Source organism: Mobula hypostoma, unplaced genomic scaffold (assembly GCF_963921235.1).
Source record: "Mobula hypostoma unplaced genomic scaffold, sMobHyp1.1 scaffold_36, whole genome shotgun sequence".
In the NCBI taxonomy this organism is placed as follows: domain Eukaryota; kingdom Metazoa; phylum Chordata; class Chondrichthyes; order Myliobatiformes; family Myliobatidae; genus Mobula; species Mobula hypostoma.
The window spans coordinates 5,644,042-5,667,938 of record NW_026948187.1 but is presented as its reverse complement, the minus strand read 5'-3'; the positions used below and the strand labels follow the sequence as shown (position 1 = coordinate 5,667,938).

Below are 23,897 nucleotides of genomic sequence, written 5' to 3'. Positions count from 1 at the left end.
TGTCTCCTGTCTTAAGGCCTTCGATGACTGCCTCTCCGTTAGGGAGAATAATCTCTCTCTCTCCATCCCTCCCTCCTCCCTGGGGCCTCCCGGAGTGGAGAAGAGGAAGTGGTTCGTGAGTTAACGATTAACCGGTCGAGCATGAAGCCCGAACCCGGAAAAAAAACTGAGCTGAGGCCATTGGGCCGAGGCGGGGGCGTGATTCCGGGACGTCTCATGGGCGTGCGTCATGTTCAGTATGTACAGCTGAACGGCTGGGTGGGTGTGTTTCTTTGTGTGTGCGTGTGTGTGGGTGTAATGATTCGGGATACATACCTGAGCAGGTGAGTGTGTGATGGGACGGTGTGGAGGGAGATTCACTCCGTGTCTGACCCCGGGAGTGTGTGATGGGACGGTGTGGAGGGAGATTCACGCTGTGTCTGACCCCGGGAGTGTGTGATGGGACGGTGTGGAGGGAGATTCACTCTGTGTCTGACCCCGGGAGTGTGTGATGGGACGGTGTGGAGGGAGATTCACTCCGTGTCTGACCCCGGGAGTGTGTGATGGGACAGTGCGGAGGGAGATTCACTCTGTGTCTGACCCCGGGAGTGTGTGATGGGACGGTGTGGAGGGAGATTCACTCCGTGTCTGACCCCGGGAGTGTGTGATGGGACGGTGCGGAGGCAGATTCACCCCCTGTCTGACCCCGGGAGTGTGTGATGGGACGGTGTGGAGGGAGATTCACGCTGTGTCTGACCCCGGGAGTGTGTGATGGGACGGTGTGGAGGGAGATTCACTCTGTGTCTGACCCCGGGAGTGTGTGATGGGACGGTGTGGAGGGAGATTCACTCCGTGTCTGACCCCGGGAGTGTGTGATGGGACAGTGCGGAGGGAGATTCACTCTGTGTCTGAACCCGGGAGTGTGTGATGGGACGGTGTGGAGGGAGATTCACTCCGTGTCTGACCCCGGGAGTGTGTGATGGGACGGTGCGGAGGCAGATTCACCCCCTGTCTGACCCCGGGAGTGTGTGATGGGACGGTGTACAGGGAGATTCACTCTGTGTCTGACCCCGGGAGTGTGTGATGGGACGGTGTGGAGGGAGATTCACTCTGTGTCTGACCCCGGGAGTGTGTGATGGGACGGTGCGGAGGGAGATTCACCCCCTGTCTGACCCCGGGAGTGTGTGATGGGACGGTGTGGAGGGAGATTCACGCTGTGTCTGACCCCGGGAGTGTGTGATGGGACGGTGTGGAGGGAGATTCACTCTGTGTCTGACCCCGGGAGTGTGTGATGGGACGGTGTGGAGGGAGATTCACTCCGTGTCTGACCCCGGGAGTGTGTGATGGGACAGTGCGGAGGGAGATTCACTCTGTGTCTGACCCCGGGAGTGTGTGATGGGACGGTGTGGAGGGAGATTCACTCCGTGTCTGACCCCGGGAGTGTGTGATGGGACGGTGCGGAGGCAGATTCACCCCCTGTCTGACCCCGGGAGTGTGTGATGGGACGGTGTACAGGGAGATTCACTCTGTATCTGACCCCGGGAGTGTGTGATGGGACGGTGGGTATGGAGATTCACTCCGTGTCTGACCCCGGGAGTGTGTGATGGGACAGTGCGGAGGGAGATTCACTCTGTGTCTGACCCCGGGAGTGTGTGATGGGACGGTGTGGAGGGAGATTCACGCTGTGTCTGACCCCGGGATGGTGTAATGGGACGGTGTGGAGGGATATTCACTCCGTGTCTGACCCCGGCAGTGTGTGATGGGACGGTGTGGAGGGAGATTCACTCTGTGTCTGACCCCAGGAGTGTGTGATGGGTCGGTGCGGAGGGAGATTCACTCTGTGTCTGACCCCGGGAGTGTGTGATGGGACGGTGTGGAGGCAGATTCACCCCCTTTCTGACCCCTGGAGTGTGTGATGGGTCGGTGCGGAGGGAGATTCACTCTGTGTCTGACCCCGGGAGTGTGTGATGGGACGGTGTGGAGGGAGATTCACTCCGTGTCTGACCCCGGGAGTGTGTGATGGGACAGTACGGAGGGAGATTCACTCTGTGTCTGACCCCGGGAGTGTGTGATGGGACGGTGTAGGGGGAGATTCACGCTGTGTCTGACCCCGGGAGTGTGTGATGGGACGGTGTGGAGGGAGATTCACTCCGTGTCTGACCCCGGGAGTGTGTGATGGGACGGTGCGGAGGCAGATTCACCCCCTGTCTGACCCCGGGAGTGTGTGATGGGACGGTGTGGAGGGAGATTCACGCTGTGTCTGACCCCGGGAGTGTGTGATGGGACGGTGTGGAGGGAGATTCACTCCGTGTCTGACCCCGGGAGTGTGTGATGGGACGGTGCGGAGGCAGATTCACCCCCTGTCTGACCCCGGGAGTGTGTGATGGGACGGTGTGGAGGGAGATTCACGCTGTGTCTGACCCCGGGAGTGTGTGATGGGACGGTGTGGAGGGAGATTCACTCTGTGTCTGACCCCGGGAGTGTGTGATGGGACGGTGTGGAGGGAGATTCACTCCGTGTCTGACCCCGGGAGTGTGTGATGGGACAGTGCGGAGGGAGATTCACTCTGTGTCTGACCCCGGGAGTGTGTGATGGGACGGTGTGGAGGGAGATTCACTCCGTGTCTGACCCCGGGAGTGTGTGATGGGACGGTGTACAGGGAGATTCACTCTGTGTCTGACCCCGGGAGTGTGTGATGGGACGGTGTGGAGGGAGATTCACTCTGTGTCTGACCCCGGGAGTGTGTGATGGGACGGTGCGGAGGCAGATTCACCCCCTGTCTGACCCCGGGAGTGTGTGATGGGACGGTGTGGAGGGAGATTCACTCCGTGTCTGACCCCGGGAGTGTGTGATGGGACAGTGCGGAGGGAGATTCACTCTGTGTCTGAACCCGGGACTGTGTGATGGGACGGTGCGGAGGGAGATTCACTCCGTGTCTGACCCCGGGAGTGTGTGATGGGACGGTGCGGAGGCAGATTCACCCCCTGTCTGACCCCGGGAGTGTGTGATGGGACGGTGTACAGGGAGATTCACTCTGTGTCTGACCCCGGGAGTGTGTGATGGGACGGTGTGGAGGGAGATTCACTCTGTGTCTGACCCCGGGAGTGTGTGATGGGACGGTGCGGAGGCAGATTCACCCCCTGTCTGACCCCGGGAGTGTGTGATGGGACGGTGTGGAGGGAGATTCACGCTGTGTCTGACCCCGGGAGTGTGTGATGGGACGGTGTGGAGGGAGATTCACTCTGTGTCTGACCCCGGGAGTGTGTGATGGGACGGTGTGGAGGGAGATTCACTCCGTGTCTGACCCCGGGAGTGTGTGATGGGACAGTGCGGAGGGAGATTCACTCTGTGTCTGACCCCGGGAGTGTGTGATGGGACGGTGTGGAGGGAGATTCACTCCGTGTCTGACCCCGGGAGTGTGTGATGGGACGGTGCGGAGGCAGATTCACCCCCTGTCTGACCCCGGGAGTGTGTGATGGGACGGTGTACAGGGAGATTCACTCTGTATCTGACCCCGGGAGTGTGTGATGGGACGGTGTGGAGGGAGATTCACTCTGTGTCTGACCCCGGGAGTGTGTGATGGGACGGTGGGTATGGAGATTCACTCCGTGTCTGACCCCGGGAGTGTGTGATGGGACAGTGCGGAGGGAGATTCACTCTGTGTCTGACCCCGGGAGTGTGTGATGGGACGGTGTGGAGGGAGATTCACGCTGTGTCTGACCCCGGGATGGTGTAATGGGACGGTGTGGAGGGATATTCACTCCGTGTCTGACCCCGGCAGTGTGTGATGGGACGGTGTGGAGGGAGATTCACTCTGTGTCTGACCCCAGGAGTGTGTGATGGGTCGGTGCGGAGGGAGATTCACTCTGTGTCTGACCCCGGGAGTGTGTGATGGGACGGTGTGGAGGCAGATTCACCCCCTTTCTGACCCCTGGAGTGTGTGATGGGTCGGTGCGGAGGGAGATTCACTCTGTGTCTGACCCCGGGAGTGTGTGATGGGACGGTGTGGAGGGAGATTCACTCCGTGTCTGACCCCGGGAGTGTGTGATGGGACAGTGCGGAGGGAGATTCACTCTGTGTCTGACCCCGGGAGTGTGTGATGGGACGGTGTAGGGGGAGATTCACGCTGTGTCTGACCCCGGGAGTGTGTGATGGGACGGTGCGGAGGCAGATTCACCCCCTGTCTGACCCCGGGAGTGTGTGATGGGACGGTGTGGAGGGAGATTCACGCTGTGTCTGACCCCGGGAGTGTGTGATGGGACGGTGTGGAGGGAGATTCACTCCGTGTCTGACCCCGGGAGTGTGTGATGGGACGGTGCGGAGGCAGATTCACCCCCTGTCTGACCCCGGGAGTGTGTGATGGGACGGTGTGGAGGGAGATTCACGCTGTGTCTGACCCCGGGAGTGTGTGATGGGACGGTGTGGAGGGAGATTCACTCTGTGTCTGACCCCGGGAGTGTGTGATGGGACGGTGTGGAGGGAGATTCACTCCGTGTCTGACCCCGGGAGTGTGTGATGGGACAGTGCGGAGGGAGATTCACTCTGTGTCTGACCCCGGGAGTGTGTGATGGGACGGTGTGGAGGGAGATTCACTCCGTGTCTGACCCCGGGAGTGTGTGATGGGACGGTGTACAGGGAGATTCACTCTGTGTCTGACCCCGGGAGTGTGTGATGGGACGGTGTGGAGGGAGATTCACTCTGTGTCTGACCCCGGGAGTGTGTGATGGGACGGTGCGGAGGCAGATTCACCCCCTGTCTGACCCCGGGAGTGTGTGATGGGACGGTGTGGAGGGAGATTCACTCCGTGTCTGACCCCGGGAGTGTGTGATGGGACAGTGCGGAGGGAGATTCACTCTGTGTCTGAACCCGGGACTGTGTGATGGGACGGTGCGGAGGGAGATTCACTCCGTGTCTGACCCCGGGAGTGTGTGATGGGACGGTGCGGAGGCAGATTCACCCCCTGTCTGACCCCGGGAGTGTGTGATGGGACGGTGTACAGGGAGATTCACTCTGTGTCTGACCCCGGGAGTGTGTGATGGGACGGTGTGGAGGGAGATTCACTCTGTGTCTGACCCCGGGAGTGTGTGATGGGACGGTGCGGAGGCAGATTCACCCCCTGTCTGACCCCGGGAGTGTGTGATGGGACGGTGTGGAGGGAGATTCACGCTGTGTCTGACCCCGGGAGTGTGTGATGGGACGGTGTGGAGGGAGATTCACTCTGTGTCTGACCCCGGGAGTGTGTGATGGGACGGTGTGGAGGGAGATTCACTCCGTGTCTGACCCCGGGAGTGTGTGATGGGACAGTGCGGAGGGAGATTCACTCTGTGTCTGACCCCGGGAGTGTGTGATGGGACGGTGTGGAGGGAGATTCACTCCGTGTCTGACCCCGGGAGTGTGTGATGGGACGGTGCGGAGGCAGATTCACCCCCTGTCTGACCCCGGGAGTGTGTGATGGGACGGTGTACAGGGAGATTCACTCTGTATCTGACCCCGGGAGTGTGTGATGGGACGGTGTGGAGGGAGATTCACTCTGTGTCTGACCCCGGGAGTGTGTGATGGGACGGTGGGTATGGAGATTCACTCCGTGTCTGACCCCGGGAGTGTGTGATGGGACAGTGCGGAGGGAGATTCACTCTGTGTCTGACCCCGGGAGTGTGTGATGGGACGGTGTGGAGGGAGATTCACGCTGTGTCTGACCCCGGGATGGTGTAATGGGACGGTGTGGAGGGATATTCACTCCGTGTCTGACCCCGGCAGTGTGTGATGGGACGGTGTGGAGGGAGATTCACTCTGTGTCTGACCCCAGGAGTGTGTGATGGGTCGGTGCGGAGGGAGATTCACTCTGTGTCTGACCCCGGGAGTGTGTGATGGGACGGTGTGGAGGCAGATTCACCCCCTTTCTGACCCCTGGAGTGTGTGATGGGTCGGTGCGGAGGGAGATTCACTCTGTGTCTGACCCCGGGAGTGTGTGATGGGACGGTGTGGAGGGAGATTCACTCCGTGTCTGACCCCGGGAGTGTGTGATGGGACAGTGCGGAGGGAGATTCACTCTGTGTCTGACCCCGGGAGTGTGTGATGGGACGGTGTAGGGGGAGATTCACGCTGTGTCTGACCCCGGGAGTGTGTGATGGGACGGTGCGGAGGCAGATTCACACCCTGTCTGACCCCGGGAGTGTGTGATGGGACGGTGTGGAGGGAGATTCACGCTGTGTCTGACCCCGGGAGTGTGTGATGGGACGGTGTGGAGGGAGATTCACTCCGTGTCTGACCCCGGGAGTGTGTGATGGGACGGTGCGGAGGCAGATTCACCCCCTGTCTGACCCCGGGAGTGTGTGATGGGACGGTGTGGAGGGAGATTCACGCTGTGTCTGACCCCGGGAGTGTGTGATGGGACGGTGTGGAGGGAGATTCACTCTGTGTCTGACCCCGGGAGTGTGTGATGGGACGGTGTGGAGGGAGATTCACTCCGTGTCTGACCCCGTGAGTGTGTGATGGGACAGTGCGGAGGGAGATTCACTCTGTGTCTGACCCCGGGAGTGTGTGATGGGACGGTGTGGAGGGAGATTCACTCCGTGTCTGACCCCGGGAGTGTGTGATGGGACGGTGCGGAGGCAGATTCACCCCCTGTCTGACCCCGGGAGTGTGTGATGGGACGGTGTACAGGGAGATTCACTCTGTGTCTGACCCCGGGAGTGTGTGATGGGACGGTGTGGAGGGAGATTCACTCTGTGTCTGACCCCGGGAGTGTGTGATGGGACGGTGCGGAGGCAGATTCACCCCCTGTCTGACCCCGGGAGTGTGTGATGGGACGGTGTGGAGGGAGATTCACGCTGTGTCTGACCCCGGGAGTGTGTGATGGGACGGTGTGGAGGGAGATTCACTCTGTGTCTGACCCCGGGAGTGTGTGATGGGACGGTGTGGAGGGAGATTCACTCCGTGTCTGACCCCGGGAGTGTGTGATGGGACAGTGCGGAGGGAGATTCACTCTGTGTCTGACCCCGGGAGTGTGTGATGGGACGGTATGGAGGGAGATTCACTCCGTGTCTGACCCCGGGAGTGTGTGATGGGACGGTGCGGAGGCAGATTCACTCCGTGTCTGACCCCGGGAGTGTGTGATGGGACGGTGTGGAGGGAGATTCACTCTGTGTCTGACCCCGGGAGTGTGTAATGGGACGGTGTGGAGGGAGATTGACGCTGTGTCTGACCCCGGGAGTGTGTGATGGGACGGTGTGGAGGGAGATTCACTCCGTGTCTGACCCCGGGAGTGTGTGATGGGACGGTGTGGAGGGAGATTCACTCTGTGTCTGACCCCGGGAGTGTGTGATGGGACAGTGTGGAGGGAGATTCACTCTGTGTCTGACCCCGGGAGTGTGTGATGGGACGGTGTGGAGGGAGATTCACTCCGTGTCTGACCCCGGGAGTGTGTGATGGGACAGTGCGGAGGGAGATTCACTCTGTGTCTGACCCCGGGAGTGTGTGATGGGACGGTGTGGAGGGAGATTCACTCCGTGTCTGACCCCGGGAGTGTGTGATGGGACGGTGCAGAGGCAGATTCACCCCCTGTCTGACCCCGGGAGTGTGTGATGGGACGGTGTACAGGGAGATTCACTCTGTGTCTGACCCCGGGAGTGTGTGATGGGACGGTGTGGAGGGAGATTCCCTCTGTGTCTCACCCCGGGAGTGTGTGATGGGACGGTGCGGAGGGAGATTCACTCTGTGTCTGACCCCGGGAATGTGTGATGGGACGGTGCGGAGGGAGATTCACTCTGTGTCTGACCCCGGGAGTCTGTGATGGGACGGTGCGGAGGGAGATTCACTCTGTGTCTGACCCCGGGAGTGTGTGATGGGACGGTGCGGAGGGAGATTCACTCTGTGTCTGACCCCAGGATGGTGTGGAGGGAGATTCACTCTGTGTTTCTGACCCCGGCAGTGTGTGATGGGACGGTGCGGAGGGAGATTCGCTCTGTGTCTGAGCCCGGGAGTGTGTGATGGGATGGTGCGGAGGGAGATTCACTGTGTCTCTGACCCCGGGAGTGTGTGATGGGACGGTGTGGAGGGAGATTCACTCTGTGTGTCTGACCCCGGGAGTGTGTGATGGGACGGTGTGGAGGGAGATTCACTCTGTGTGTCTGACCCCGGGAGTGTGTGATGGGACGCTGGGGATGGAGATTCAATCTGTGTCTGACCCCGGGAGTGTGTGATGGGATGGTACGGAGGGAGATTCACTCTGTGTCTGATCCCTGGGGTGTGTGATGGGACGGTGTGGAGGGAGATTCACTCTGTGTCTGACCCCGGGAGTGTGTGATGGGACGCTGTGGAGGGAGATTCACTCTGTGTCTGACCCCGGGATTCTGTGATGGGATGGTACGGAGGGAGATTCACTCTGTGTCTGATCCCTGGGGTGTGTGATGGGACGGTGTGGAGGGAGCTTCACTCTGTGTCTGACCCCGGGAGTGTGTGATGGGACCGTGTGGAGGGAGATTCACCCCCTGTCTGACCCCGGGAGTGTGTGATGGGACGGTGCGGAGGGAGATTCACTCTGTGTCTGACCCCGGGAGTGTGTGATGGGACGGTGCGGAGGGAGATTCACTCTGTGTCTGACCCCGGGAGTGTGTGATGGGACGGTGTGGAGGGAGATTCACTCTGTGCCTGACCCCGGGAGTCTGTGATGGGACGGTGCAGAGGGAGATTCTCTCTGTGTGTCTGACCCCGGGAGTGTGTGATGGGACGGTGCGGAGGGAGATTCACTCTGTGTCTGACCCCGGGAGTGTGTGATGGGATGGTGTGGAGGGAGATTCACTCTGTGTGTCTGACCCCGGGAGTGTGTGATGGGACGGTGCGGAGGGAGATTCACTCTGTGTGTCTGACCCCGGGAGTGTGTGATGGGACGGTGTGGAGGGAGATTCACTCTGTGTCTGACCCCGGGAGTGTGTGATGGGACGGTGACGAGGGAGATTCACTCTGTGTCTGACCCCGGGAGTGTGTGATGGGACGGTGTGGAGGGAGATTCACTCTGTGTCTGACCCCGGGAGTGTGTGATGGGATGGTGTGGAGGGAGATTCACTCTGTGTGTCTGACCCTGGGAGTGTGTGATGGGACGGTGCGGAGGGAGATTCACTCTGTGTGTCTGACCACGGGAGTGTGTGATGGGTCGGTGCGGAGGGAGATTCACTCTGTGTCTGACCCCGGGAGTGTGTGATGGGACGGTGTGGAGGTAGATTCACCCCCTGTCTGACCCCGGGAGTGTGTGATGGGAAGGTGTGGAGGGAGATTCACGCTGTGTCTGACCCCGGGAGTGTGTGATGGGACGGTGTGGAGGGAGATTCAGGCTGTGTCTGACCCCGGGAGTGTGTGATGGGACGGTGTGGAGGGAGATTCACTCTGTGTCTGACCCCAGGAGTGGTTGATGGGTCGGTGCGCAGGGAGATTCACTCTGTGTCTGACCCCGGGAGTGTGTGATGGGACGGTGTGGAGGCAGAATCACGCTGTGTCTGACCCCGGGAGTGTGTGATGGGACGGTGTGGAGGCAGATTCACCCCCTGTCTGACCCCGGGAGTGTGTGATGGGACGGTGTGGGGGGAGATTCACGCTGTGTCTGACCCTGGGAGTGTGTGATGGGACGGTGCGGAGGGAGATTCATTCTGTGTCTGACCCCGGGAGTGTGTGATGGGACGGTGTGAAGGGAGATTCACTCTGTCTGACTCCGGGAGTGTGTGATGGGACGGTGCGGAGGGAGATTCACTCTGTGTCTGACCCCGGGAGTGTGTGATGGGACGGTGTGGAGGGAGATTCACTCTGTGTGTCTGACCCCGGGAGTGTGTTATGGGACGGTGTGGAGGGAGATTCACTCTGTGTGTCTGACCCCGGGAGTGTGTGATGGGACGCTGGGGATGGAGATTCAATCTGTGTCTGACCCCGGGAGTGTGTGATGGGACGGTGTGGAGGGAGATTCACTCTGTGTCTGACCCCGGGAGTGTGTGATGGGACGGTGCGGAGGGAGGTTCACTCTGTGTCTCACCCCGGGAGTGTGTGATGGGTCGGTGCGGAGGGAGATTCACTCTGTGTCTGACCCCGGGAGTGTGTGATGGGACGGTGTGGAGGCAGATTCACCCCCTGTCTGACCCCGGGAGTGTGTGATGGGACGGTGTGGAGGGAGATTCACGCTGTGTCTGACCCCGGGAGTGTGTGATGGGACGGTGTGGGGGGAGATTCACGCTGTCTGACCCCGGGAGTGTGTGATGGGACGGTGCGGAGGGAGATTCACTCTGTGTCTGACCCCGGGAGGGTGTGATTGGACGGTGCGGAGGGAGATTCACTCTGTGTCTGACCCCGGGAGTGTGTGATGGGACGGTGCGGAGGGAGATTCACTCTGTGTCTGACCCTGGGAGTGGGTGATGGGACGGTACGGAGGGAGATTCCCTCTGTGTCTCACCCCGGGAGTGTGTGATGGGACGGTGCGGAGGGAGATTCACTCTGTGTCTGACCCCGGGAATGTGTGATGGGACGGTGCGGAGGGAGATTCACTCTGTGTCTGACCCCGGGAGTCTGTGATGGGACGGTGAGGAGGGAGATTCACTCTGTGTCTGACCCCGGGAGTGTGTGATGGGACGGTGCGGAGGGAGATTCACTCTGTGTCTGACCCCAGGAGTGTGTGATGGGATGGTGTGGAGGGAGATTCACTCTGTGTTTCTGACCCCGGCAGTGTGTGATGGGACGGTGCGGAGGGAGATTCGCTCTGTGTCTGAGCCCGGGAGTGTGTGATGTGATGGTGCGGAGGGAGATTCACTGTGTGTCTGACCCCGGGAATGTGTGATGGGACGGTGTGGAGGGAGATTCACTCTGTGTGTCTGACCCCGGGAGTGTGTTATGGGACGGTGTGGAGGGAGATTCACTCTGTGTGTCTGACCCCGGGAATGTGTGATGTGACGCTGGGGATGGAGATTCAATCTGTGTCTGACCCCGGGAGTGTGTGATGGGACGCTGTGGAGGGAGATTCACTCTGTGTCTGATCCCTGGGGTGTGTGATGGGACGGTGTGGAGGGAGATTCACTCTGTGTCTGACCCCGCGAGTGTGTGATGGGACGGTGTGGAGGGAGCTTCACTCTGTGTCTGACCCCGGGAGTGTGTGATGGGACGGTGCGGAGGGAGATTCACTCTGTGTCTGACCCCGGGAGTGTGTGATGGGACGGTGTGGAGGGAGATTCACTCTGTGTCTGACCCCGGGAGTGTGTGATGGGACGTTGCGGAGGGAGATTCACTCTGTGTCTGACCCCGGGAGTGTGTGATGGGACGGTGCGGAGGGAGATTCACTCTGTGTCTGACCCCGGGAGTGGGTGATGGGACGATACGGAGGGAGATTCCCTCTGTGTCTGACCCCGGGAGTGTGTGATGGGACGGTGTGGAGGGAGATTCACTCTGTGTGTCTGACCCCAGGAGTGTGTGATGGGACGGTGTGGAGGGAGATTCACTCTGTGTGTCTGACCCCGGGAGTGTGTGATGGGACGGTGTGGAGGGAGATTCACTCTGTGTGTCTGACCCCGGGAGTGTGTGATGGGATGGTGGGGATGGAGATTCAATCTGTGTTTGACCCCGGGAGTGTGTGATGGGACGGTGTGGAGGGAGATTCACTCTGTGTCTGACCCCGGGATTCTGTGATGGGATGGTACGGAGGGAGATTCACTCTGTGTCTGATCCCTGGGGTGTGTGATGGGACGGTGCGGAGGGAGATTCACTCTGTGTCTGACCCCGGGAGTGTGTGATGGGACGGTGCGGAGGGAGCTTCACTCTGTGTCTGACCCCGGGAGTGTGTGATGGAACGGTGCGGAGGGAGATTCACTCTGTGTCTGACCCCGGGAGTGTGTGATGGGACGGTGTGGAGGGAGATTCACTCTGTGTCTGACCCCGGGAGTGTGTGATGGGACGGTGTGGAGGGAGATTCACTCTGTGCCTGACCCCGGGAGTCTGTGATGGGACGGTGCAGAGGGAGATTCTCTCTGTGTGTCTGACCCCGGGAGTGTGTGATGGGACGGTGCGGAGGGAGATTCACTCTGTGTCTGACCCCGGGAGTCTGTGATGGGATGGTGTGGAGGGAGATTCACTCTGTGTGTCTGACCCCGGGAGTGTGTGATGGGACGGTGCGGAGGGAGATTCACTCTGTGTGTCTGACCCCGGGAGTGTGTGATGGGACGGTGTGGAGGGAGATTCACTCTGTGTCTGACCCCGGGAGTGTGTGATGGGACGGTGTGGAGGGTGATTCACTCTGTGTCTGACCCCGGGAGTGTGTGATGGGACGATGACGAGGGAGATTCACTCTGTGTCTGACCCCGGGAGTCTGTGATGGGACGGTGTGGAGGGAGATTCACTCTGTGTCTGACCCCGGGAGTGTGTGATGGGATGGTGTGGAGGGAGATTCACTCTGTGTGTCTGACCCCGGGAGTGTGTGATGGGACGGTGCGGAGGGAGATTCACTCTGTGTGTCTGACCCCGGGAGTGTGTGATGGGTCGGTGCGGAGGGAGATTCACTCTGTGTCTGACCCCGGGAGTGTGTGATGGGACGGTGTGGAGGCAGATTCACCCCCTGTCTGACCCCGGGAGTGTGTGATGGGACTGTGTGGAGGGAGATTCACGCTGTGTCTGACCCCGGGAGTGTGTGATGGGACGGTGTGGAGGGAGATTCACGCTGTGTCTGACCCCGGGAGTGTGTGATGGGACGGTGTGGAGGGAGATTCACTCTGTGTCTGACCCCAGGAGTGGGTGATGGGTCGGTGCGGAGGGAGATTCACTCTGTGTCTGACCCCGGGACTGTGTGATGGGACGGTGTGGAGGCAGATTCACCCCCTGTCTGACCCCGGGAGTGTGTGATGGGACGGTGTGGAGGGAGATTCACGCTGTGTCTGACCCCGGGAGTGTGTGAGGGGACGGTGTGGAGGGAGATTCACGCTGTGTCTGACCCCGGGAGTGTGTGATGGGACGGTGTGGAGGGAGATTCACTCCGTGTCTGATCCCGGGAGTGTGTGATGGGACGGTGTGGAGGGAGATTCACTCCGTGTCTGACCCCGGGAGTGTGTGATGGGACGGTGTGGAGGGAGATTCACTCTGTGTCTGACCCCAGGAGTGTGTGATGGGTCGGTGCGGAGGGAGATTCACTCTGTGTCTGACCACGGGAGTGTGTGATGGGACGGTGTGGAGGCAGATTCACCCCCTGTCTGACCCCGGGAGTGTGTCATGGGATGGTACGGAGGGAGATTCACTCTGTGTCTGATCCCTGGGGTGTGTGATGGGACGGTGTGGAGGGAGCTTCACTCTGTGTCTGACCCCGGGAGTGTGTGATGGGACGGTGTGGAGGGAGCTTCACTCTGTGTCTGACCCCGGGAGTGTGTGATGGGACGGTGCGGAGGGAGATTCACTCTGTGTCTGACCCCGGGAGTGTGTGATGGGACGGTGTGGAGGGAGATTCACTCTGTGTCTGACCCCGGGAGTGTGTGATGGGACGTTGCGGAGGGAGATTCACTCTGTGTCTGACCCCGGGACTGTGTGATGGGACGGTGCGGAGGGAGATTCACTCTGTGTCTGACCCCGGGAGTGGGTGATGGGACGATACGGAGGGAGATTCCCTCTGTGTCTGACCCCGGGAGTGTGTGATGGGACGGTGTGGAGGGAGATTCACTCTGTGTGTCTGACCCCAGGAGTGTGTGATGGGACGGTGTGGAGGGAGATTCACTCTGTGTGTCTGACCCCGGGAGTGTGTGATGGGACGGTGTGGAGGGAGATTCACTCTGTGTGTCTGACCCCGGGAGTGTGTGATGGGATGGTGGGGATGGAGATTCAATCTGTGTTTGACCCCGGGAGTGTGTGATGGGACGGTGTGGAGGGAGATTCACTCTGTGTCTGACCCCGGGATTCTGTGATGGGATGGTACGGAGGGAGATTCACTCTGTGTCTGATCCCTGGGGTGTGTGATGGGACGGTGCGGAGGGAGATTCACTCTGTGTCTGACCCCGGGAGTGTGTGATGGGACGGTGCGGAGGGAGCTTCACTCTGTGTCTGACCCCGGGAGTGTGTGATGGAACGGTGCGGAGGGAGATTCACTCTGTGTCTGACCCCGGGAGTGTGTGATGGGACGGTGTGGAGGGAGATTCACTCTGTGTCTGACCCCGGGAGTGTGTGATGGGACGGTGTGGAGGGAGATTCACTCTGTGCCTGACCCCGGGAGTCTGTGATGGGACGGTGCAGAGGGAGATTCTCTCTGTGTGTCTGACCCCGGGAGTGTGTGATGGGACGGTGCGGAGGGAGATTCACTCTGTGTCTGACCCCGGGAGTCTGTGATGGGATGGTGTGGAGGGAGATTCACTCTGTGTGTCTGACCCCGGGAGTGTGTGATGGGACGGTGCGGAGGGAGATTCACTCTGTGTGTCTGACCCCGGGAGTGTGTGATGGGACGGTGTGGAGGGAGATTCACTCTGTGTCTGACCCCGGGAGTGTGTGATGGGACGGTGTGGAGGGTGATTCACTCTGTGTCTGACCCCGGGAGTGTGTGATGGGACGATGACGAGGGAGATTCACTCTGTGTCTGACCCCGGGAGTCTGTGATGGGACGGTGTGGAGGGAGATTCACTCTGTGTCTGACCCCGGGAGTGTGTGATGGGATGGTGTGGAGGGAGATTCACTCTGTGTGTCTGACCCCGGGAGTGTGTGATGGGACGGTGTGGAGGGAGATTCACGCTGTGTCTGACCCCGGGAGTGTGTGATGGGACGGTGTGGAGGGAGATTCACGCTGTGTCTGACCCCGGGAGCGTGTGATGGGACGGTGTGGAGGCAGATTCACCCCCTGTCTGACCCCGGGAGTGTGTGATGGGACGGTATGGAGGGAGATTCACTCTGTGTCTGACCCCGGGAGTGTGTGATGGGACGGTGCGGAGGGAGATTCACTCTGTGTCTGACCCCGGGAGTGTGTGATGGGACGGTGCGGAGGCAGATTCACCCCCTGTCTGACCCCGGGAGTGTGTGATGGGACGGTGTGGAGGGAGATTCACGCTGTGTCTGACCCCGGGAGTGTGTGATGGGACGGTGGGGATGGAGATTCACTCTGTGTGTCTGACCCCGGGAGTGTGTGATGGGACGGTATGGAGGGAGATTCACTCTGTGTCTGACTCCGGGAGTGTGTGATGGGACGGTGCGGAGGGAGATTCACTCTGTGTCTGACCCCGGGAGTGTGTGATGGGACGGTGCGGAGGCAGATTCACCCCCTGTCTGACCCCGGGAGTGTGTGATGGGACGGTGTGGAGGGAGATTCACGCTGTGTCTGACCCCGGGAGTGTGTGATGGGACGGTGTGGAGGGAGATTCACTCCGTGTCTGATCCCGGGAGTGTGTGATGGGACGGTGTGGAGGGAGATTCACTCTGTGTCTGACCCCGGGAGTGTGTAATGGGACGGTGTGGAGGGAGATTCACGCTGTGTCTGACCCCGGGAGTGTGTGATGGGACGGTGTGGAGGGAGATTCACTCCGTGTCTGACCCCGGGAGTGTGTGATGGGACGGTGTGGAGGGAGATTCACTCTGTGTCTGACCCCGGGAGTGTGTGATGGGACAGTGTGGAGGGAGATTCACTCTGTGTCTGACCCCGGGAGTGTGTGATGGGACGGTGTGGAGGGAGATTCACTCCGTGTCTGACCCCGGGAGTGTGTGATGGGACAGTGCGGAGGGAGATTCACTCCGTGTCTGACCCCGGGAGTGTGTGATGGGACAGTGCGGAGGGAGATTCACTCTGTGTCTGACCCCGGGAGTGTGTGATGGGACGGTGTGGGGGGAGATTCACGCTGTGTCTGACCCCGGGAGTGTGTAATGGGACGGTGTGGAGGGAGATTCACGCTGTGTCTGACCCCGGGAGTGTGTGATGGGACGGTGTGGAGGCAGATTCTCCCCCTGTCTGACCCCGGGAGTGTGTGATGGGACGGTGTGGAGGGAGATTCACGCTGTGTCTGACCCCGGGAGTGTGTGATGGGACGGTGTGGAGGGAGATTCACGCTGTGTCTGACCCCGGGAGCGTGTGATGGGACGGTGTGGAGGCAGATTCACCCCCTGTCTGACCCCGGGAGTGTGTGATGGGACGGTATGGAGGGAGATTCAGTCTGTGTCTGACCCCAGGAGTGTGTGATGGGAGGTGCGGAGGGAGATTCACTCTGTGTCTGACCCCGGGAGTGTGTGATGGGACGGTGCGGAGGCAGATTCACCCCCTGTCTGACCCCGGGAGTGTGTGATGGGACGGTGTGGAGGGAGATTCACGCTGTGTCTGACCCCGGGAGTGTGTGATGGGACGGTGGGGATGGAGATTCACTCTGTGTGTCTGACCCCGGGAGTGTGTGATGGGACGGTATGGAGGGAGATTCACTCTGTGTCTGACTCCGGGAGTGTGTGATGGGACGGTGCGGAGGGAGATTCACTCTGTGTCTGACCCCGGGAGTGTGTGATGGGACGGTGCGGAGGCAGATTCACCCCCTGTCTGACCCCGGGAGTGTGTGATGGGACGGTGTGGAGGGAGATTCACGCTGTGTCTGACCCCGGGAGTGTGTGATGGGACGGTGTGGAGGGAGATTCACTCCGTGTCTGATCCCGGGAGTGTGTGATGGGACGGTGTGGAGGGAGATTCACTCTGTGTCTGACCCCGGGAGTGTGTAATGGGACGGTGTGGAGGGAGATTCACGCTGTGTCTGACCCCGGGAGTGTGTGATGGGACGGTGTGGAGGGAGATTCACTCCGTGTCTGACCCCGGGAGTGTGTGATGGGACGGTGTGGAGGGAGATTCACTCTGTGTCTGACCCCGGGAGTGTGTGATGGGACAGTGTGGAGGGAGATTCACTCTGTGTCTGACCCCGGGAGTGTGTGATGGGACGGTGTGGAGGGAGATTCACTCCGTGTCTGACCCCGGGAGTGTGTGATGGGACAGTGCGGAGGGAGATTCACTCTGTGTCTGACCCCGGGAGTGTGTGATGGGACGGTGTGGAGGGAGATTCACTCCGTGTCTGACCCCGGGAGTGTGTGATGGGACGGTGCAGAGGCAGATTCACCCCCTGTCTGACCCCGGGAGTGTGTGATGGGACGGTGTACAGGGAGATTCACTCTGTGTCTGACCCCGGGAGTGTGTGATGGGACGGTGTGGAGGGGGATTCACTCTGTGTCTGACCCCGGGAGTGTGTGATGGGACGGTGTGGAGGGAGATTCACGCTGTGTATGACCCCGGGAGTGTGTAATGAGACGGTGTGGAGGGAGATTCACGCTGTGTCTGACCCCGGGAGTGGGTGATGGGACGGTACGGAGGGAGATTCCCTCTGTGTCTCACCCCGGGAGTGTGTGATGGGACGGTGCGGAGGGAGATTCACTCTGTGTCTGACCCCGGGAATGTGTGATGGGACGGTGCGGAGGGAGATTCACTCTGTGTCTGACCCCGGGAGTCTGTGATGGGACGGTGCGGAGGGAGATTCACTCTGTGTCTGACCCCGGGAGTGTGTGATGGGACGGTGCGGAGGGAGATTCACTCTGTGTCTGACCCCAGGAGTGTGTGATGGGATGGTGTGGAGGGAGATTCACGCTGTGTCTGACCCCGGGAGTGTGTGATGGGACGGTGGGGATGGAGATTCACTCTGTGTGTCTGACCCCGGGAGTGTGTGATGGGACGGTATGGAGGGAGATTCACTCTGTGTCTGACTCCGGGAGTGTGTGATGGGACGGTGCGGAGGGAGATTCACTCTGTGTCTGACCCCGGGAGTGTGTGATGGGACGGTGCGGAGGCAGATTCACCCCCTGTCTGACCCCGGGAGTGTGTGATGGGACGGTGTGGAGGGAGATTCACGCTGTGTCTGACCCCGGGAGTGTGTGATGGGACGGTGTGGAGGGAGATTCACTCCGTGTCTGACCCCGGGAGTGTGTGATGGGACGGTGTGGAGGGAGATTCACTCTGTGTCTGACCCCGGGAGTGTGTAATGGGACGGTGTGGAGGGAGATTGACGCTGTGTCTGACCCCGGGAGTGTGTGATGGGACGGTGTGGAGGGAGATTCACTCCGTGTCTGACCCCGGGAGTGTGTGATGGGACGGTGTGGAGGGAGATTCACTCTGTGTCTGACCCCGGGAGTGTGTGATGGGACAGTGTGGAGGGAGATTCACTCTGTGTCTGACCCCGGGAGTGTGTGATGGGACGGTGTGGAGGGAGATTCACTCCGTGTCTGACCCCGGGAGTGTGTGATGGGACAGTGCGGAGGGAGATTCACTCTGTGTCTGACCCCGGGAGTGTGTGATGGGACGGTGTGGAGGGAGATTCACTCCGTGTCTGACCCCGGGAGTGTGTGATGGGACGGTGCAGAGGCAGATTCACCCCCTGTCTGACCCCGGGAGTGTGTGATGGGACGGTGTACAGGGAGATTCACTCTGTGTCTGACCCCGGGAGTGTGTGATGGGACGGTGTGGAGGGAGATTCCCTCTGTGTCTCACCCCGGGAGTGTGTGATGGGACGGTGCGGAGGGAGATTCACTCTGTGTCTGACCCCGGGAATGTGTGATGGGACGGTGCGGAGGGAGATTCACTCTGTGTCTGACCCCGGGAGTCTGTGATGGGACGGTGCGGAGGGAGATTCACTCTGTGTCTGACCCCGGGAGTGTGTGATGGGACGGTGCGGAGGGAGATTCACTCTGTGTCTGACCCCAGGATGGTGTGGAGGGAGATTCACTCTGTGTTTCTGACCCCGGCAGTGTGTGATGGGACGGTGCGGAGGGAGATTCGCTCTGTGTCTGAGCCCGGGAGTGTGTGATGGGATGGTGCGGAGGGAGATTCACTGTGTCTCTGACCCCGGGAGTGTGTGATGGGACGGTGTGGAGGGAGATTCACTCTGTGTGTCTGACCCCGGGAGTGTGTGATGGGACGGTGTGGAGGGAGATTCACTCTGTGTGTCTGACCCCGGGAGTGTGTGATGGGACGCTGGGGATGGAGATTCAATCTGTGTCTGACCCCGGGAGTGTGTGATGGGATGGTACGGAGGGAGATTCACTCTGTGTCTGATCCCTGGGGTGTGTGATGGGACGGTGTGGAGGGAGATTCACTCTGTGTCTGACCCCGGGAGTGTGTGATGGGACGCTGTGGAGGGAGATTCACTCTGTGTCTGACCCCGGGATTCTGTGATGGGATGGTACGGAGGGAGATTCAACTCTGTGTCTGATCCCTGGGGTGTGTGATGGGACGGTGTGGAGGGAGCTTCACTCTGTGTCTGACCCCGGGAGTGTGTGATGGGACCGTGTGGAGGGAGATTCACCCCCTGTCTGACCCCGGGAGTGTGTGATGGGACGGTGCGGAGGGAGATTCACTCTGTGTCTGACCCCGGGAGTGTGTGATGGGACGGTGCGGAGGGAGATTCACTCTGTGTCTGACCCCGGGAGTGTGTGATGGGACGGTGTGGAGGGAGATTCACTCTGTGCCTGACCCCGGGAGTCTGTGATGGGACGGTGCAGAGGGAGATTCTCTCTGTGTGTCTGACCCCGGGAGTGTGTGATGGGACGGTGCGGAGGGAGATTCACTCTGTGTCTGACCCCGGGAGTGTGTGATGGGATGGTGTGGAGGGAGATTCACTCTGTGTGTCTGACCCCGGGAGTGTGTGATGGGACGGTGCGGAGGGAGATTCACTCTGTGTGTCTGACCCCGGGAGTGTGTGATGGGACGGTGTGGAGGGAGATTCACTCTGTGTCTGACCCCGGGAGTGTGTGATGGGACGGTGACGAGGGAGATTCACTCTGTGTCTGACCCCGGGAGTGTGTGATGGGACGGTGTGGAGGGAGATTCACTCTGTGTCTGACCCCGGGAGTGTGTGATGGGATGGTGTGGAGGGAGATTCACTCTGTGTGTCTGACCCTGGGAGTGTGTGATGGGACGGTGCGGAGGGAGATTCACTCTGTGTCTGACCCCGGGAGTGTGTGATGGGACGGTGCGGAGGCAGATTCACCCCCTGTCTGACCCCGGGAGTGTGTGATGGGACGGTGTGGAGGGAGATTCACGCTGTGTCTGACCCCGGGAGTGTGTGATGGGACGGTGTGGAGGGAGATTCACTCCGTGTCTGATCCCGGGAGTGTGTGATGGGACGGTGTGGAGGGAGATTCACTCTGTGTCTGACCCCGGGAGTGTGTAATGGGACGGTGTGGAGGGAGATTCACGCTGTGTCTGACCCCGGGAGTGTGTGATGGGACGGTGTGGAGGGAGATTCACTCCGTGTCTGACCCCGGGAGTGTGTGATGGGACGGTGTGGAGGGAGATTCACTCTGTGTCTGACCCCGGGAGTGTGTGATGGGACAGTGTGGAGGGAGATTCACTCTGTGTCTGACCCCGGGAGTGTGTGATGGGACGGTGTGGAGGGAGATTCACTCCGTGTCTGACCCCGGGAGTGTGTGATGGGACAGTGCGGAGGGAGATTCACTCTGTGTCTGACCCCGGGAGTGTGTGATGGGACGGTGTGGAGGGAGATTCACTCCGTGTCTGACCCCGGGAGTGTGTGATGGGACGGTGCAGAGGCAGATTCACCCCCTGTCTGACCCCGGGAGTGTGTGATGGGACGGTGTACAGGGAGATTCACTCTGTGTCTGACCCCGGGAGTGTGTGATGGGACGGTGTGGAGGGGGATTCACTCTGTGTCTGACCCCGGGAGTGTGTGATGGGACGGTGTGGAGGGAGATTCACGCTGTGTATGACCCCGGGAGTGTGTAATGAGACGGTGTGGAGGGAGATTCACGCTGTGTCTGACCCCGGGAGTGGGTGATGGGACGGTACGGAGGGAGATTCCCTCTGTGTCTCACCCCGGGAGTGTGTGATGGGACGGTGCGGAGGGAGATTCACTCTGTGTCTGACCCCGGGAATGTGTGATGGGACGGTGCGGAGGGAGATTCACTCTGTGTCTGACCCCGGGAGTCTGTGATGGGACGGTGCGGAGGGAGATTCACTCTGTGTCTGACCCCGGGAGTGTGTGATGGGACGGTGCGGAGGGAGATTCACTCTGTGTCTGACCCCAGGAGTGTGTGATGGGATGGTGTGGAGGGAGATTCACGCTGTGTCTGACCCCGGGAGTGTGTGATGGGACGGTGGGGATGGAGATTCACTCTGTGTGTCTGACCCCGGGAGTGTGTGATGGGACGGTATGGAGGGAGATTCACTCTGTGTCTGACTCCGGGAGTGTGTGATGGGACGGTGCGGAGGGAGATTCACTCTGTGTCTGACCCCGGGAGTGTGTGATGGGACGGTGCGGAGGCAGATTCACCCCCTGTCTGACCCCGGGAGTGTGTGATGGGACGGTGTGGAGGGAGATTCACGCTGTGTCTGACCCCGGGAGTGTGTGATGGGACGGTGTGGAGGGAGATTCACTCCGTGTCTGACCCCGGGAGTGTGTGATGGGACGGTGTGGAGGGAGATTCACTCTGTGTCTGACCCCGGGAGTGTGTAATGGGACGGTGTGGAGGGAGATTGACGCTGTGTCTGACCCCGGGAGTGTGTGATGGGACGGTGTGGAGGGAGATTCACTCCGTGTCTGACCCCGGGAGTGTGTGATGGGACGGTGTGGAGGGAGATTCACTCTGTGTCTGACCCCGGGAGTGTGTGATGGGACAGTGTGGAGGGAGATTCACTCTGTGTCTGACCCCGGGAGTGTGTGATGGGACGGTGTGGAGGGAGATTCACTCCGTGTCTGACCCCGGGAGTGTGTGATGGGACAGTGCGGAGGGAGATTCACTCTGTGTCTGACCCCGGGAGTGTGTGATGGGACGGTGTGGAGGGAGATTCACTCCGTGTCTGACCCCGGGAGTGTGTGATGGGACGGTGCAGAGGCAGATTCACCCCCTGTCTGACCCCGGGAGTGTGTGATGGGACGGTGTACAGGGAGATTCACTCTGTGTCTGACCCCGGGAGTGTGTGATGGGACGGTGTGGAGGGAGATTCCCTCTGTGTCTCACCCCGGGAGTGTGTGATGGGACGGTGCGGAGGGAGATTCACTCTGTGTCTGACCCCGGGAATGTGTGATGGGACGGTGCGGAGGGAGATTCACTCTGTGTCTGACCCCGGGAGTCTGTGATGCGACGGTGCGGAGGGAGATTCACTCTGTGTCTGACCCCGGGAGTGTGTGATGGGACGGTGCGGAGGGAGATTCACTCTGTGTCTGACCCCAGGATGGTGTGGAGGGAGATTCACTCTGTGTTTCTGACCCCGGCAGTGTGTGATGGGACGGTGCGGAGGGAGATTCGCTCTGTGTCTGAGCCCGGGAGTGTGTGATGGGATGGTGCGGAGGGAGATTCACTGTGTCTCTGACCCCGGGAGTGTGTGATGGGACGGTGTGGAGGGAGATTCACTCTGTGTGTCTGACCCCGGGAGTGTGTGATGGGACGGTGTGGAGGGAGATTCACTCTGTGTGTCTGACCCCGGGAGTGTGTGATGGGACGCTGGGGATGGAGATTCAATCTGTGTCTGACCCCGGGAGTGTGTGATGGGATGGTACGGAGGGAGATTCACTCTGTGTCTGATCCCTGGGGTGTGTGATGGGACGGTGTGGAGGGAGATTCACTCTGTGTCTGACCCCGGGAGTGTGTGATGGGACGCTGTGGAGGGAGATTCACTCTGTGTCTGACCCCGGGATTCTGTGATGGGATGGTACGGAGGGAGATTCACTCTGTGTCTGATCCCTGGGGTGTGTGATGGGACGGTGTGGAGGGAGCTTCACTCTGTGTCTGACCCCGGGAGTGTGTGATGGGACCGTGTGGAGGGAGATTCACCCCCTGTCTGACCCCGGGAGTGTGTGATGGGACGGTGCGGAGGGAGATTCACTCTGTGTCTGACCCCGGGAGTGTGTGATGGGACGGTGCGGAGGGAGATTCACTCTGTGTCTGACCCCGGGAGTGTGTGATGGGACGGTGTGGAGGGAGATTCACTCTGTGCCTGACCCCGGGAGTCTGTGATGGGACGGTGCAGAGGGAGATTCTCTCTGTGTGTCTGACCCCGGGAGTGTGTGATGGGACGGTGCGGAGGGAGATTCACTCTGTGTCTGACCCCGGGAGTGTGTGATGGGATGGTGTGGAGGGAGATTCACTCTGTGTGTCTGACCCCGGGAGTGTGTGATGGGACGGTGCGGAGGGAGATTCACTCTGTGTGTCTGACCCCGGGAGTGTGTGATGGGACGGTGTGGAGGGAGATTCACTCTGTGTCTGACCCCGGGAGTGTGTGATGGGACGGTGACGAGGGAGATTCACTCTGTGTCTGACCCCGGGAGTGTGTGATGGGACGGTGTGGAGGGAGATTCACTCTGTGTCTGACCCCGGGAGTGTGTGATGGGATGGTGTGGAGGGAGATTCACTCTGTGTGTCTGACCCTGGGAGTGTGTGATGGGACGGTGCGGAGGGAGATTCACTCTGTGTGTCTGACCACGGGAGTGTGTGATGGGTCGGTGCGGAGGGAGATTCACTCTGTGTCTGACCCCGGGAGTGTGTGATGGGACGGTGTGGAGGTAGATTCACCCCCTGTCTGACCCCGGGAGTGTGTGATGGGAAGGTGTGGAGGGAGATTCACGCTGTGTCTGACCCCGGGAGTGTGTGATGGGACGGTGTGGAGGGAGATTCAGGCTGTGTCTGACCCCGGGAGTGTGTGATGGGACGGTGTGGAGGGAGATTCACTCTGTGTCTGACCCCAGGAGTGGTTGATGGGTCGGTGCGCAGGGAGATTCACTCTGTGTCTGACCCCGGGAGTGTGTGATGGGACGGTGTGGAGGCAGATTCACCCCCTGTCTGACCCCGGGAGTGTGTGATGGGACGGTGTGGAGGCAGATTCACCCCCTGTCTGACCCCGGGAGTGTGTGATGGGACGGTGTGGGGGGAGATTCACGCTGTGTCTGACCCTGGGAGTGTGTGATGGGACG

At 60.3% G+C, this 23,897-nt stretch overlaps 1 protein-coding gene across 3 annotated transcripts in view; it reads left to right on the top strand.

Annotated features, from left to right (window-relative positions):
* LOC134341679 (tyrosine-protein kinase STYK1-like) overlaps window positions 1–23,897 on the top strand; it is a 109,070-nt gene that overhangs the window by 280 nt on the left and 84,893 nt on the right. For 2 of the 3 annotated variants that reach the window (XM_063039603.1, XM_063039601.1), the window contains exon 1: window positions 236–323. The exons of the other annotated variant lie outside the window; for it this stretch is intronic. The gene's annotated coding sequence lies outside the window, so the exon portion shown is untranslated. Of the gene's footprint in view, window positions 1–235; window positions 324–23,897 lie in introns of those variants that run through there. 3 annotated transcript variants of the gene reach the window in all.